This window comes from Hibiscus syriacus, unplaced genomic scaffold (genome assembly GCF_006381635.1).
Source record: "Hibiscus syriacus cultivar Baekdansim isolate YM2019G1 unplaced genomic scaffold, ASM638163v2 tig00112206_pilon, whole genome shotgun sequence".
NCBI classification, from domain to species: domain Eukaryota; kingdom Viridiplantae; phylum Streptophyta; class Magnoliopsida; order Malvales; family Malvaceae; genus Hibiscus; species Hibiscus syriacus.
In genome coordinates, this window is record NW_024063267.1 from 1,152,285 (window position 1) to 1,167,769 (window position 15,485).

The window sequence follows — 15,485 nt, forward strand, 5'->3', positions numbered from 1 at the left end:
GACAGACGGACGCCGGTGACGGCGTGCGAGAAGCCCCATCCTTGTTCTCTATCACTCAGCAAGGGAATGGAGAATGTAAACCTTAAATACCCAATCCAATATATTTCCCCTCAATGTGGGATTGAAATTTGAGTTTATAAAATCAAATTCGAATCCTATCACTGTCACTCTTGATAGACAATCTATATATTCTTATGTAAATCTCAATTAAATCTTATATATGTTGATATAGGTGATCAGAAAAAATATAATATTTAAATCAATTGATAACAATAAAAAATTTAAAAATTTATTTTTTGTATTTTAAAATTAAATAAATTAAATCTTAACCTCTTTATTTTAATTTTAATTTTAAATGAATAATTATTAATTATTATTTAAATTATATTTATACTATCTCTCAACAATTTTATCGTGACCCTGTCCCTATATAAATTAGGGGGGGGGGCAATCAATGTATCATTGCTGTGGATAGGATCACAGATTTGCACATGACACGTGACATACACTAGACGGTCCAAAGTTATCATCATATTGTAATAAAAGCGGCCACCGCCCAATATTTTCTTATCAATCTCATTGTTCTTATTTTTATAATCACATGTACAAAATTATCATACTGTACCAATAAGATCAAATACAAACAATTTAATTACAATATAAATATAGTGATATTTTTTTATTAATTTGGGCATTATCTGTTTAAAAAAAAACTCTTAATATTTTGTATTGAACACTCACACTTCTGAGATCTATATTGTTCGAATCCAGGTTTTCAAAGAATGACAATTTCTTTTACAACGGAGGTCACTTGATTTTTACATATAGTGAAAAGTTATATAAATAAATATAAGAATTATAATATGATATGTAACAAAATATATATTGCACGAAATAAAATATCTCGATAGTTAAAAAATGATTGTTATTTTATTTGAGCATTAAAAATTATATGATATTTGAATGTTTATTATCAAATAATTAAACTTTTTATAATAAATAAAATAAAATTTCCTTTTTAAAATTAAACCAATGTTTTCAATTAATGCTATTTTGCTTCCATTTGGGGTTTTGGAAAGTCTATTAATTTTCTATCAACGAGTTTGGAAGTAGTTTTGTAAATACCTTCTTTCCTTATTTTTATATCAGTTCAGTTATAAATTTATGGTTTTTAAGACAAGGTGTCACTTTTTTCATTCAAAGGGCATAAGAGACACGAATCGAATCAAGTGAATTAAAAATATAACCTAACCCACCCATTATCATTCTTAATAGAGAAAATAACCGAACAAAAATGTCTTATAATGTCTTATAATATACGATTTTAACTAATTTTTTTTTGATTTATCAAAATGACCAACTAAATCGCAATGCGATCGATAATTCGCAACGCGATCTCCGGTATCGCAAATCAGTTTCCAGATTCGCAACGCGAACTTCGACTATCGCATTGCGATTTACATATTCGTATTGCGATAGTCGAAGTTCGCGTTGCGATAGTCGAAGTTCGCGTTGCGATTTATATTTATTCCAAATTCGTTGCGATAGTCGAAGTTCGCGTTGCGATTTATTCCAAATTCGTTGTGATAGTCAAAGTTCGCGTTGCGATTTATTCCAAATTCGTTGTGATAGTCCAAGTTCGCGTTGCGATTTATTCCAAATTCGTTGCGATTTGTTTCTTAAGAATTTTCTCTAAAAATATAGTATTCGCGCGGACGTGTCGAAGACACGTATGACCACGACCACGACACGACACAACCCGAGACGGACGGCGGCGGCGGCGGCGCGCGAGGGTCCCCCTTATTCTCTATCACTCAACAAAGAAGTGGGAAAACAAAACCTTAAATACCATTCACAAATAGTGTTTCCAATACTATGTGGGATTGAGCATTACCAACACTTGTTCTCAATACTATGTGGGATTGAGCCTTAAATAATGATATTATTTTTGAATGTTTTGCTTAAAATTGCAATAATCGCGATTGATTGTAGATTGACTTTTAGTTATGACATATTTAATCGTATAATACTAATGCAATTGGTTGTTGATTCAGTTGTTTTAAGGTGCATGATTGTTAATTGTTTCCTGAATAATCACATTGTATTAGAAACAAATGTTGGTAATGCTCAATCACACATAGTATTGGAAACACTATTGGGAATGGTATTTAAGGCTTGGCTTTCCCACTTCCTTGTTGAGTGATAGAGAACAAGGGGACTCTCGCGCGCGCGCCGCCGCCGCCGTTCGTCTCGGGTCGGGTCGGGTCGTGGTCGTTGCGATTTTAGACTATTGCAACGAATTTGGAATAAATCGCAACGCGAACTTCGACTATCGCATTGCGATTTACATATTCGTATTGCGATAGTCCAAGTTCGCATTGCGATAGTCCAAGTTCGCATTGCGATAGTCGACTATCGCATTGCGATTTACATATTCGCATTGCGATAGTCGAAGTTCGCATTGCGAATCTGGAAACTGATTTGCGATACCAGAGATCGCGTTGCGAATTATCGATCGCATTGCAATTTAGTTGGTCATTTTGATAAATCCAAAAAAAGTTGATTAAAATCGTATATTATAAGATATTTTTAGTTAATGAGTTTATTTTCTCTTCTTAATATCTACTACAAATTAACATATGACATATGATGTCTGAAGACCACCAGAGAGCATCTTTTCAATACATCTTTGTCCCCTCTTCAAATTTAATTATCATATCACTTTATGTTTAACTTTCAACATCATTTTCATGTATAAACAATTATATTGATTTCGTCGACGAGTGTTGGTACAAGTGATCGAGATTTAAGAATTTGAGTTTAGAGAGTCAAGTTCGAATCCTACCATTGTCATTCTTGGTGGGTAATCTGTAAATTTCTATATAAATTCTAATGTGGTCTTAAATATACCCCTGATCCTGGACTGGAGAAACCTAAACTTTAATTTATCAAAAACAATTATATTAATTCCATATTTACCAAAAATGTATCATTTTTGTATTACATCTACAAAGATATTAATAAATAGCCACTACTGGTTGTATTAAATTGATAAATCTTAAAGTTTAAAACTTGAAAAAGGCAAGCTTTGCATTGGTCTTTCTTTAAGAAAGAGAGAAGGAAAGCGTCAACGTTTGCAACCAAATTGCAATTATTCATTTTGGGGATTTAGCTTTGAGGTTACGTTCGTGGAACATTAGGCGTTTGAAAAATTGGACTTCTTGCACAAATCATTAACTATCATAAAATAATAATTAGTGCGTGATTAATTAAAGGGTAAGTATACAAATGGTCTCCCGAATATAGAATATTGCTTTATTAAGTCCATCGATTATTAAAAATTATAAAATGATCCTCTGATTATAGAGTGTTGTGTTCTTGAGTTCATCAACTATCAAAAGTTACAAAATGGTCACCCTACTATTTATAATATTCAAAACTCATTCTTTTCCGTTAAAAATTTGACAATATGTTGTGCTAAACGTTAACCCGATGTGATAAAATATTATCCAAGAATGTGAAATGTCTATCATATCTCAGTCATCATGTTAACGTCCAGTTTAAACAACCATCGATTTTTTAACGAAAAATGATGAGTTTGAAACTCAATGAATAGTCGTGTGACCATTTTGTTACTTTTAATATTTGAGAGACCATTTTATAACTTTTAATAGTTGAGGGATTTAATAAAGTAATATCATATAGTCGAGGGACCATTTATGTATTGTACCCTTAATTAAATTAGCAAAAATATGTTATGGACTGTTGATTTGAATAGTTAACAAGTCTCCATCGTTGTGACCAAATCCTTAAACAAATAAATTGTGGGCAAATTGACACCAATTAGCCGTATCATGTGTACCTCTCTAGTTTTGCTTAGATAAATAAATACATATTTAAGTACTAAATTAATCATCAATTTCCCCAATATGTATCTTTCGTTGCAATGCAATGATTTGAAAATTTTAGATCCAACCTACTTGGATGGATTAAATTATAAATTAATGGTTTATTCAATATAGGGATAAATTTCTCAACCGATCTCGACGGGTTTCGATACGTTCTAATCTTATATGATGGGAATTTTTTAAATTCATATTCAGTACAATTTGGATTGAGTTTTTTTTTTCTTTTCAAGATAAGGTCGAATCATATTCAAATTTAGAGTGATAAATACTTGACCCGACTCAACTGAAAATAATAGTATGATTGACTTTATATACATTAGAGATAATTGTACCATTTATCTATATTGTTTTTTCAATTGAATTCTAATTGTTGTTATTCTTTAAAGTCCCGAATTTGAGCATCAGGAATATCAGAGTTGTAAGCGTTTAAGATGAAATGATTAAGAGTTATCTTTAAACGGATATTACATTATAATTACCCGTATTAATAAAAAATTATTTGAAGATAAACCCATAAAATTTCACCCACTTCAAGACATGGATCACTTCTCATATAATAAGGGAAACTTATGGGTTCTCTTATCAGCATGCCCAAATACCCACTTAAGGACCAAAGGTTTTTTGAAAAATATTCTTCTATGTGGTTTCAAAAATGGGATTACATTACTTTAAAAAATGGATAAATTAAATAATTTAAATATTTTTTAATTTATTTTAAATTTAATATGTAAGACCTATATGAATTAGATATAAACTATAACGGTCACATTATTAAAACAGTTATTAATTGATATATATTATATAATCTATTTATTTTAATTTTATATTTTAAATTTTTTTAATTTAAATTATAAACCAACCTAAAATATTATAATTTTTATCAAATTTCAATTATGTCTAAAATCACTATTTTTTTAACCTTAAATTAGGTTGTCTCCCCCTAGAGTTTTATAGATAAATCAAGTTCACGCGAGATGATTACTATAAAATATTTATATACCTTTATTTTTTTCTTTTTAACAATAAAATTCCTATATTTATGATTTAATTTCGTAATTTTATATTTTATTTAATTTGATCTTTTAATTGTAATTATGTTTGATATATTCATATAACATTATAAATATTTAAATTTAATTTTAAACAAGACTCAAATAAATATATTCAATTTGATTCGAATAAAATTTTATAAAATTTAAACTATAAAAGCATTCATTAATTCAATTATTCCACTCGACACAATCACATATTCAATTCTTCATCTTATGTTTTGAACTGCTCCAGAATGCTTTCATTTGAAATTGGATTATAGTTACAACAATCATCTCCGCTAGAGTAAGTGTCGGACTCACAACTCGGTTAAGGTGGGCACGTGTCCACTCTAAATTTTTTTTCCTAATTAGTTATTTATTTTATTGATGATGTCCACCATGAAATCTATGTTTTCTTCGTTTAGTTACTTATTTTACGAACGGTGGTCACCCTGAAATTTTATTTGTACTAATCACATTTAAAAATTTTATGTTGTTAATATATGTGTCCACCGTGAAATTTTGTTTACATCCGCCACTGAATAAAGCTCAAAACCCAAAAAAACAAGTGAAAGACAAACCATAAAAGATTAACAAAAATGAAATAGAAGCTTTGTTATTTGTTAATTTTTGCACTAACGTATTTTGAATGAGACAATTTTAAAAGTAAAAAAAATGAGAATGAATTGTTTATGAATTGTTCATATAACGTTTATTTATTAAGTTAAATAAATGAAAATGAATAAAAAATCATGTTCATTTAATAAACGAACGAAAACGAATAAAGGTGTATATCTATTCGTTTATGTTCACGAACAAGCTTGTTTGAAAGCTCGGTTATCGACTCATTTATAAGCATGTTTACTTTCTCATTTTATTTTTTTTTTTACATTTTAAATATAGGTGAAGGTAGAAACTAATTTGACAACATATAAACGAGCTGTTGGATTAAAATCCATATTCATGGGCACATATTTATAATGTATATTGTTATCATAAAATATGACTTAAATTAAGTGACCAATGATGTTATAAAGTCATAAGGTATTAGAAGTGTCATGAAAATAAAAGTGTAGATACTATTAAAGTTGTATTTATAATTTGATGAACGAGAGAGTTATAAGTATAGACAATGATCGATTCTTAATAAGCTATATAAAGGGGTTATGGTTATCAAGAAATAGACAATCTCGTATTTACTCTTATCCCCGTCAAAGAGTTTATACTTAAGGGAACTCTATCTTCTTGGAAGATCACAACCAAAGAAAGACTCAAGAATTGCAACCTATTAATTAATCCAGGTACGCTTCCGTAAATATATTATTTATTGTTCTTAATGATTTGATAGTGATTTATTTTCATATTTATTATGATTTGGCTCTAACACAAATATATTTATGAACGCTAAATGAACCGAACACGAACGCCTTAAAGAATAAACAAACAATACAAAAAAATATTATAAATTTAAACGAACATGAATCAAAATATGCTAATGAAATGATGACATGTGTCATCAATTGATTAGAAGATTCAATTTATCGGATTAAATTAAAATCAAGACCAAACTAATAAGATTTATAAGTGCTGATGACCAAATATATATTTATATCAATTTTATTAATTGTTATGTCAAAATTATAAGTAAACATTAACGACATGTGACTTGATTAATATTATTTAAATAATTGAGTGGTTTAAGTGATAAAATTGAAAGATTAGTGGTTATAATAAAAATGAATAATAATTAAGTGGTCACATATATAATTTACCCTTAAGTTAACTAACAATAATATGAGTAAACTACAATTTTAATATATAAACTACTAGTTTTGTTCTATTTTGATACCCATTTTTTCAAATGCACACATAATGTTTAGTTTAGGTTTTATTTTAATACATGCCATTAAAAATTTAACGTTGATGTTGACATGTCACCATACGATAATATCACATCATCATTGAAAAATAAAAGTACCACGTCAATATTTTTATTAAGTTTTTAATAGCAGAATATTAAAAAGAAACATAAACAAAATCATTAGGTATAATTATTTAAAAAAAACTGGTATCAAAACAAAATAAATAATCAGGATATTTCATTTATCGAAAATCGTATCAACGAACGTCTTGCCAATTACAGACTGAACAAATACAATCAATACTATTGAAAATAAAATATAACAATGTTCGCTTAGTGATATCCTGATAAACAAAACCATTAACAAGTGGAGCAACGACGTATATAAACTGAACATACCAACGACTTCGAGCATCAAAATATTAAGGAGAGAAACTTGAAGAAGAACCAAAATGGTAAACGGAAAAAACGATCTCCCCATTAACAACAATCTCATCCGGCATATATATGTGATAACCAACGAACCATCTTGTACAAACAATCAGAGGAACCAGGCATCGGGAAAGCAAGCAACCATGTATTCAATGAAAAACAAAAGATTGAGAAGAAGACCAATAAAAAACTGCACTGAGAGTTGAAAACATGATAGTCATTATACCTTTTACTAGAAAAAGGGCCAAAGAAAATTATTATTGAAAATATTATAAAAATAACTAAAAATAACAAGTGGTGGCCGGAGAATACCATCACTGTTTCAATGAAACAAAGAAATTTTAAAAAGAGAAAATCACCTCAGTGACCAAAAATGCCTTATAATATACGAAATAAAAATCGCAACGCGATCTCCAGAATCGCAAACCAGTTCCCAGAATCGCAACGCGATAGTACAAATTCGCATTGCGATTTTCCAGAATCGCAACGTGAATATGAAAATCGCAACGCGAACATATAAATCGCAACGCGATTCTGACTATCGCAACGAGTATCCGTAAATCGCAACGACAATACGTAAAATCGCAACGCGTATCCGTAAATTGCAACGCGATCGATAATTCGCAACTCGATCTCCGGTATCGCAAATCAGTTTCCAGATTCGCAACGCGATTCTGACTATCGCATTGCGATTTCCCAAATTTGCGTTGCGATTTTCTTAATTCGCAACGCGATTACGTAAATCGCAATGCGAATCTGTAAATCACAACGAGATTCTGACTATCGCAATACTGAATTTCAAATTCGCAACTCGATTTCTGAATTCGCAACAGGTTTTAATTTCGCAACATAAATGTTTTGGGTATATAACTACGCAGAAGCAGTAACTCATAACCTAAATCCCTAAATCGCAACTCATTCCATCTCTATCTATCACTCTCTCCGGCGACATCCGTTTCTATATCCAACGACATCCTTCCCCATCCGGCAACAGGTTTTTCGCAGCTCGTTTGTTTAGTAAATTAATTTACAATAATGAAATCATCTAATGTTGATCATGTTTGGATAGATTTGTGTTTTGGAGGGTCATGGGAGAATGTTCATGGTGTTTTACAATAGATGCCTTTGCCCATGAATCTTCAACTAAAACTGTCATTAAAAAAGTTAACTTGTGAAACTCTAATGTTACGTGTTGCAAATAAATTGAATTTAGAGCCCCTAAGTGGATTTAGGCTATTTTATCAGAGAAAAGGTAAAGTTTATTTGTTAACCGATAATGAAGATGTTGAACGATTCATTGCTTACATTAGTGTTTCAAGTGATGATGTTACATTGTATATTGTTGAACCTAGAAGTAGTGAAGTTGGGTCAGTAGCGGGTAGTAATCAACTAAGTTTTTCAACCCCAATTTATGGTGCTCAAAATTTAATGGTTCCACCACAATTTCATCACTAAGCAAATATTGTTTCACCATATTTCCAATACCAAACACAATCTCAAAACCCACAACCTTTCCCTAATCCAAATCCCAATCAACTTTCAGCACTAAATTCCGGTTTTCGTATTGACCAGTTAGATGATGATGAGCCAACAGAAAAAATTGTGAGTACTAGTCAGTATTCGAAATTTGATCTTGGTCAATACCCGGACTTTGATCTTGGTCAATACTCGGATTTTGATGATTTTTCAGAAGAATAAACACACCCTGCGTGTAATGATTTTGATATTGGTCAATACCCGAATTTTGATGATGAAACAGCCGTTGCCGAGGAAGATGTTGCTGATGATAATGAGGAGGAAGTTACGACTGTAAATGAACATGTTGAACATCCATTCTGTAATTCATATAACACTGAAGAAGAAAAAGAAGAAGAAAAAATCCCCAAAGAAAAGTCCTCGAAGAAAATGCCACGGGAGTATAACTGGAATATGCCAGAATTACTTCAGATACCGAAAGAAGAGTTGGTAAAGATAGCAGTTGATTGTTACACAAAAATTATTTGTATCAAGAAAGATGATTGTTTTGATACAAAGGAAGACTTGAAGATAGCTTTGTATACGAAATGTGTGGAAGATGGCTATCAACTAAAAGTTAACAAATCAAGAAAAGATCGTTTCGAAACAAGGTGTATGATTGACAAAAACTGTATGTGGCGTATGATTGCAAAGAGGATAAAAGATTGCGAAATGTTTCAAGTTAGGACTTTTATTGATAAACATACATGTTCAAGAACCCAAGTTTTTCCTCACCATAGACAGACAAACAAAAAGGTGTTGGGTGGTTTTCTGGCTGAGTTAATATTTTTGAATAGTAGGGTATATCGGGGACATAAAATTATGACTGATATGAATGCTCGGTTCAAGATTAGTATCTCATATTCTCAAGCTTGGAGAGCCAAATGTTATGCCTTGGAATTGTTGAGGGGGTCGCCAGAAGCATCGTTTGCCCAACTGTCGGCTTATTGTCACAATTTAAAGCTGAAAAATCCTGGGTCGGTAACTCATATCAAAACAGATAGAGATAGACGCTTTGAGTTGCTGTTTATCGCCATTGGTGCTGCGATTAGTAAATCAATATAATTTTGTTGACTCATTTTTGTTAGTTACATGCATTTCACATTTAAATGATTATATTTCTTGTGTATATGATTTTGTAGATTCGTTCGTTTATTAATTGCATGCGCCCAGTTATTATAGTTGACGGAGCACATTTAAAAGGTCGATACCTTGGAGTAAACTTATTAGCAGTAGCCATGGATGCTAACAATGGGATACTGCCAATAGCTTACGGGGTTGGCAAATCTAAAACCTCTAATTCATGGACATGGTTTATGGGGCTTCTTAGGGATTGTATAGGTCCTATTAGCAATCTGACAATCATATCCGATAGGGCAAACTCAATTGACAGCGCTGTTAGAAGGTGTTCCCATATGCTTTTCATGGACTTTGTGGTGTTCATTTGTATAGAAATCTAAAATCAAGGTCTGCTGGTATAAAATATCACAAATGGACATACTGGAAGGATGTAAAAGCTTATCGGGAAGTGGATTTTAATAAGCATATAAACTGTTTAAGACGTGTTTTGCCTCAGTGTGCTCAAACACTAGAAGATGTCGGGTTTGAAAGATGGTCAAGAGTACATGAACTTGGAGCAAGATATGGTTTCATGACGTCTAATAGTGCAAAATCAATCAACGCTCTAAGTCGTCATTCCCGAAAATTACCCATTACTATGTTAATAGAGTTTTTTCGAGCCTCTATTCAACAGTGGTACTACAAGAAAAGAAACCATGCAGGTATTATTTCTTTAAATTCGTAACTTATCATATATTTTACTAAGTATTATTTATTTAAATTTACAGGAACATTGGAACATCGTGTTACACCATGGACAGAAAAAAAGATAACGGAACGTGTTGTGAAGTCAACGTCATGGAGAGTTAAACCATGTTCAAACACTTTGTTTGAAGTACTGGATAATAACTTAAATGGGTTTGTCGATCTAAATGCAAAGACGTGTAGTTGTATGAAATGACAAACATCTGGTTATCCGTGTGGCCATGTTATAAAAGTTTATCTTCATCTAAACCAAGATGATTCAAGCGCATACGCTATGGATTGCTACACTACAGAAGTATATCGACAGACTTATGGCGAGATTGTCTACCCTATTCCACATCCTTCTGAGTGGGAAATACCAAATGACTTACAAACAGTTTTGCCACCAGCCATGGACAGAAGGCTACCTGGCTGACCAAAAAGTCACGATCGTATACCGTCTAAGGGTGAAGAGAAGAAGAGATCGACATGTAGTCGGTGCAAGGAAAGTAGTCATACAAGGTTGACATGTGGATCACCAGTGCCATCACAATCATCTTTTCCTCTACCAAATTATGGATCCTCATCAAAATCCCAATCACAACCGGCTTCACATTTTGGGACTGTTAACTTAGGTGATTTTTAAATGCAAACGTTGTATTATGTGTATATTATGTGTGAACTTTTAACATTTTCAGTTAGGCATGTATTAGTAACTTGAGTTTGAACATTTCTATGATAAGTTCAGTTGTTATCACTTATTAGACATTCATTTGACTATCGCAACGTGGAAATCGCAACGCGAATATGACTATCGCAACACGGAAATGACTATCGCAATGCGGAATTGACTATCGCAACGCGGAAATGACTATCGCAACGAGAGAATCGTAATGCGAAATGAAAATCGCAATACGAAATGAAAATCGCAATGCGAAATGAAAATCACAATGCGAAATGAAAATCGCAATGCGAAATGAAATCGCAATGCGAAATGAAAATCGCAACGGGTGAATCGCAATGCGAAAATGAAAATCGCAACGCGAAATCGTTGCGATTTTCATTTCGCATTGCGATTCTCTCGTTGCGATAGTCATTTCCGCGTTGCGATAGTCTGTTTTGCATTCAACATAATGCATATTGAAATCAACTATTACATTTCAATCAATTAAACAAGCACAAATATTATGTACACAACAATTAAACAAATCAACATTTACAAATCATCTTTTACAAATCAATTAAACAATCAAAAACTAATAATGAAATCAACTTGTGCACCCATACATCCATTTCACGCAGCTCACTTCAGGATTAACCTGTAGAAACCAAGCATTGAATCAACAACACTTTCTACACATCTAAAACCTACAAACAGCAAATTATTGAATTCTAGCTACTTAACCAAACATTTTCAAACCAAAAAGAGTAAATATGTTTAACAACACTTGCATTTGACTTACAAATTGTTTATGGACACTTTCATAACGCGATGCAGGTAGGCAGCGTCTCGCATATATCGCTCTAGCCATAAAATGCCGAAACCACAACCCTACTGCACCTCTATCTCTATCGGTGGGAGGTAGAAAATGTGTACTTCCTGTCGTCAAACGCTCCAAGCACATGCATACGAGAGGACCACAATCCCCTCTGGCTTCCTTCGTTTGTTGTGGCGCGGTCTCGTCTCTGATAACTGTAACATTGAACTTCTTTGGCTTCTTGTTTCCAGACTTAGTCCAATAATCAATTGCATCCAAGAATTTAGCCAAATGAGCGCTCCATCCCTTAATCATATCTCTCAAATCAGACAATGATATGTAATTTATCATGTTGTCATATACTATTGTCTTTAGGGATGGGAGATGAAGCTCAACGAGAAGCCAAAGAGTACGGTCCAAAACAGGGATAAACATCTGCATCGAAATGTAATAATTCAAATTGCGCACTTATTTATGAACACCTTTAAAATATTTAAACAAATATACTAACCTTATCGACCTCCCACCATGCAGGATAAAGTTTAGCTTGTCTATTAGCCAACACATATGATTCTATCGTTGATTCTTCAAGTAAACTATGTGAAAAGACGTCGGCATAATTGTATATCGCGCTTTTTTAATATTTTTCTTCAATTTCCTTACAATTAGAAGACGTGTCACCCATGCATCAATATGCTGTTTTACAAAAAAAAATACATATATTAGTGAATTACATAAATTTTAAAAAAAATTAAATCAAACTGAAATATAAGAAATATAAGACTTACCCCCCATCGAAATAGCTGTTGTCTTCAACCCCTAATAATACACCCTACCAAGACCGTTCAATCAACAAATGCATATCATCGTTGAGTTTGTATATGTCAGCGTAACACCCTTGGCTCCGCTCATGTAGATAAAAATCAACTGCGGTCTTAGCCCAAAGGGTATTATCCAGAATTATTTCCGGTAGTTGTTTCCTCTCTACTTCATCTGCCGGAATGGTACTGGTCGGTAACTTATACGAAAGCCAACAATCATCCATCATGTCCAGCACGTGAGGGGGCTTCTCAATAATTCGATATATTACGCCGTATAAATCGGGCTCTAGAATGTTGGGAGGGACCTCTTCAACGATGACAGTGGCCTATTGAACCGTAGGAGGGGACTCTTGAGGGATGATAGGGGCCTCTTGAACGATAGGGGAGGCCTCTTGAACGATGACAGGTGAGTCAGGCTTTTTCTTATGGATTCTTCGCACTATTGGGTGAACGGAGACGTAATGGCACGTGCACATCGTCTGATGCGTGAACTCCGTCTTGCAAGAAAAACCCGACGTAGAGCATCCACCTTAGCAGGCCGCTAAAAATAAATTAATACATAAATCAGTAAATAAACAGACATGATATTAAACAGTGAGAACAAAGACAAATATATTTCAAACTTGCACGGTATTCACCCAAGTCATTATTATATCATTGTTCACAAAATGCATCAGATAACATTCCAGAAGTAAGCACTTTTATAAACATTTAAAAGGACAACATATATGTTTAGTGCAAGTTCAATGACAACATAAAGAGTAGTAGTTTATTCTTGAAACTTAAATTTTCAACACTGTGAAGTTAGTATTTGTCTTTTGGTTGAAGTAATGCAATTCATTCAAGTTTCAATTTGCAGAAGAAGAATAGAATCTGAAACTTAAAATCGCAACGCGAAAATGACTATCGCAATGCGAAAATGACTATCGCAATGTGAATTTAACTATCGCAACGAGAGAATCGCAATGCGAAATGAAAATCGCAACGCGATTATAGTTTCGCGTTGCGATTTTGGTTTCGCATTGCGATTTTGTCGTTGCAATTTTCATTTCGCGTTGCGATTCTCTCGTTACGATTCATTTCGCGTTGCGATAGTCATTTTTTACGTTGCGATTTTAAGTTTCGTGTTGCGAAAGTAAACTATTTCTTCTTCTACAAATTGAAACTTGAATGGATTGCATTACTTCAACCAAAAGACAAAACAAAGACAAATACTAACTTTATAGTATTAAAGAATACATAGTTTATCAGAATTGGCAGCAACCGAACAAATTTACTTTCAACCAAAAGACAAAACAAAGACAAATACTAACTTCACAGTGTTAAAGAATACACAGTTTAGCAGAATTGGCAGCAACCGAACAAATTTACTTTCAACCAAAAGACAAAACAAAGACAAATACTAACTTCACAGTGTTAAAGAATACACAGTTTAGCAGAATTGGCAGCAACCGAATAAATTTACTTCAACCAAAAGACAAAACAAAAGACAAATACTAACTTCACAGTGTTAAAGAATAAACAGTTTAGCAGTATTGGCAGCAACCGAATAAATTTACTAAGCAATCTAAGTGAAATGGTTAATCTAAGTGAAGTTAAATATGGAAAATCTTAAACTTACCTCGTTGCGTAGAGTATGAACCTCATTCTGCAACGATACTACCATCTCACGTAGAACGGCAACCTCACCACGTAAAGTAGACACCTCCACACGCCATGCACCATCGTTATCGCGTAGAGTACCGATCTCTCACGCAAGGCATTGACCTCATCACGTAACTCCCTTGACTCATCCTGTGGAGGTGGAGAACAGGGAGATAGAAGTCGTGCATCTTTGCCGGTCGCCAATCATGAGGTGATGGTGGAGAAGAGGCTCGATGATGTGACGGGATAGGTGATGGCTCTCGTTGTAAAGGTGTATAGTCGGGTCGATCAGGTGATGGCTCTGGGTGAGGTGATGGCTCTCGAAGTGGAGGAAGAGGAGGCTGCTCATCATTCGTGCTATCAAAAAAACGCTGACTAGCTTGCCACCAATCAGTGGCAAGCTCAGCCTCCGTGGGTGTCAGTCTCTGTAATGGAGTGTTGGCCTCCTAAAAATATAAAAACTCAAACAAAGTTAAACGTCTACTATCAATAACTTGTTTATATATGATAGTATTTGTGTTAACTTACATTTTTTATTGTTGCATATGGTATTAAGTCTTCCCAATCCAACAGACGTTTCCTCTTCTCGGAAATAGCCCTAGGAATATCATTTGAAGTTTTTAATGCATATGTCCGCGTGCTGGGGAAAGCCTCGAATATCCAAATATACAAACAATATAATAACAAACATTAGTAATTGTTAAATAATTAATTATAATTTTGAAAACATTATATAGAAATTCTTACCTTAAAGGCCCAAACAAAGCCTGACAAAGTGTATTTCGACCCATCGCCACGTAAACTTTTGCGGTCATCAAAGGCAGACGACAACTTAGTCCAGGTAGCTTTCCATATATAGAACCCCACGGAAACAGATTCCATGCCTTTGATGACCGCAAAAGTTGTCGTCTGTTTCCATATATTCGAATATCCAAATATACAAACAATATAATAACAAACATTTGTACTATCGCATTACGATTCTTCATAAT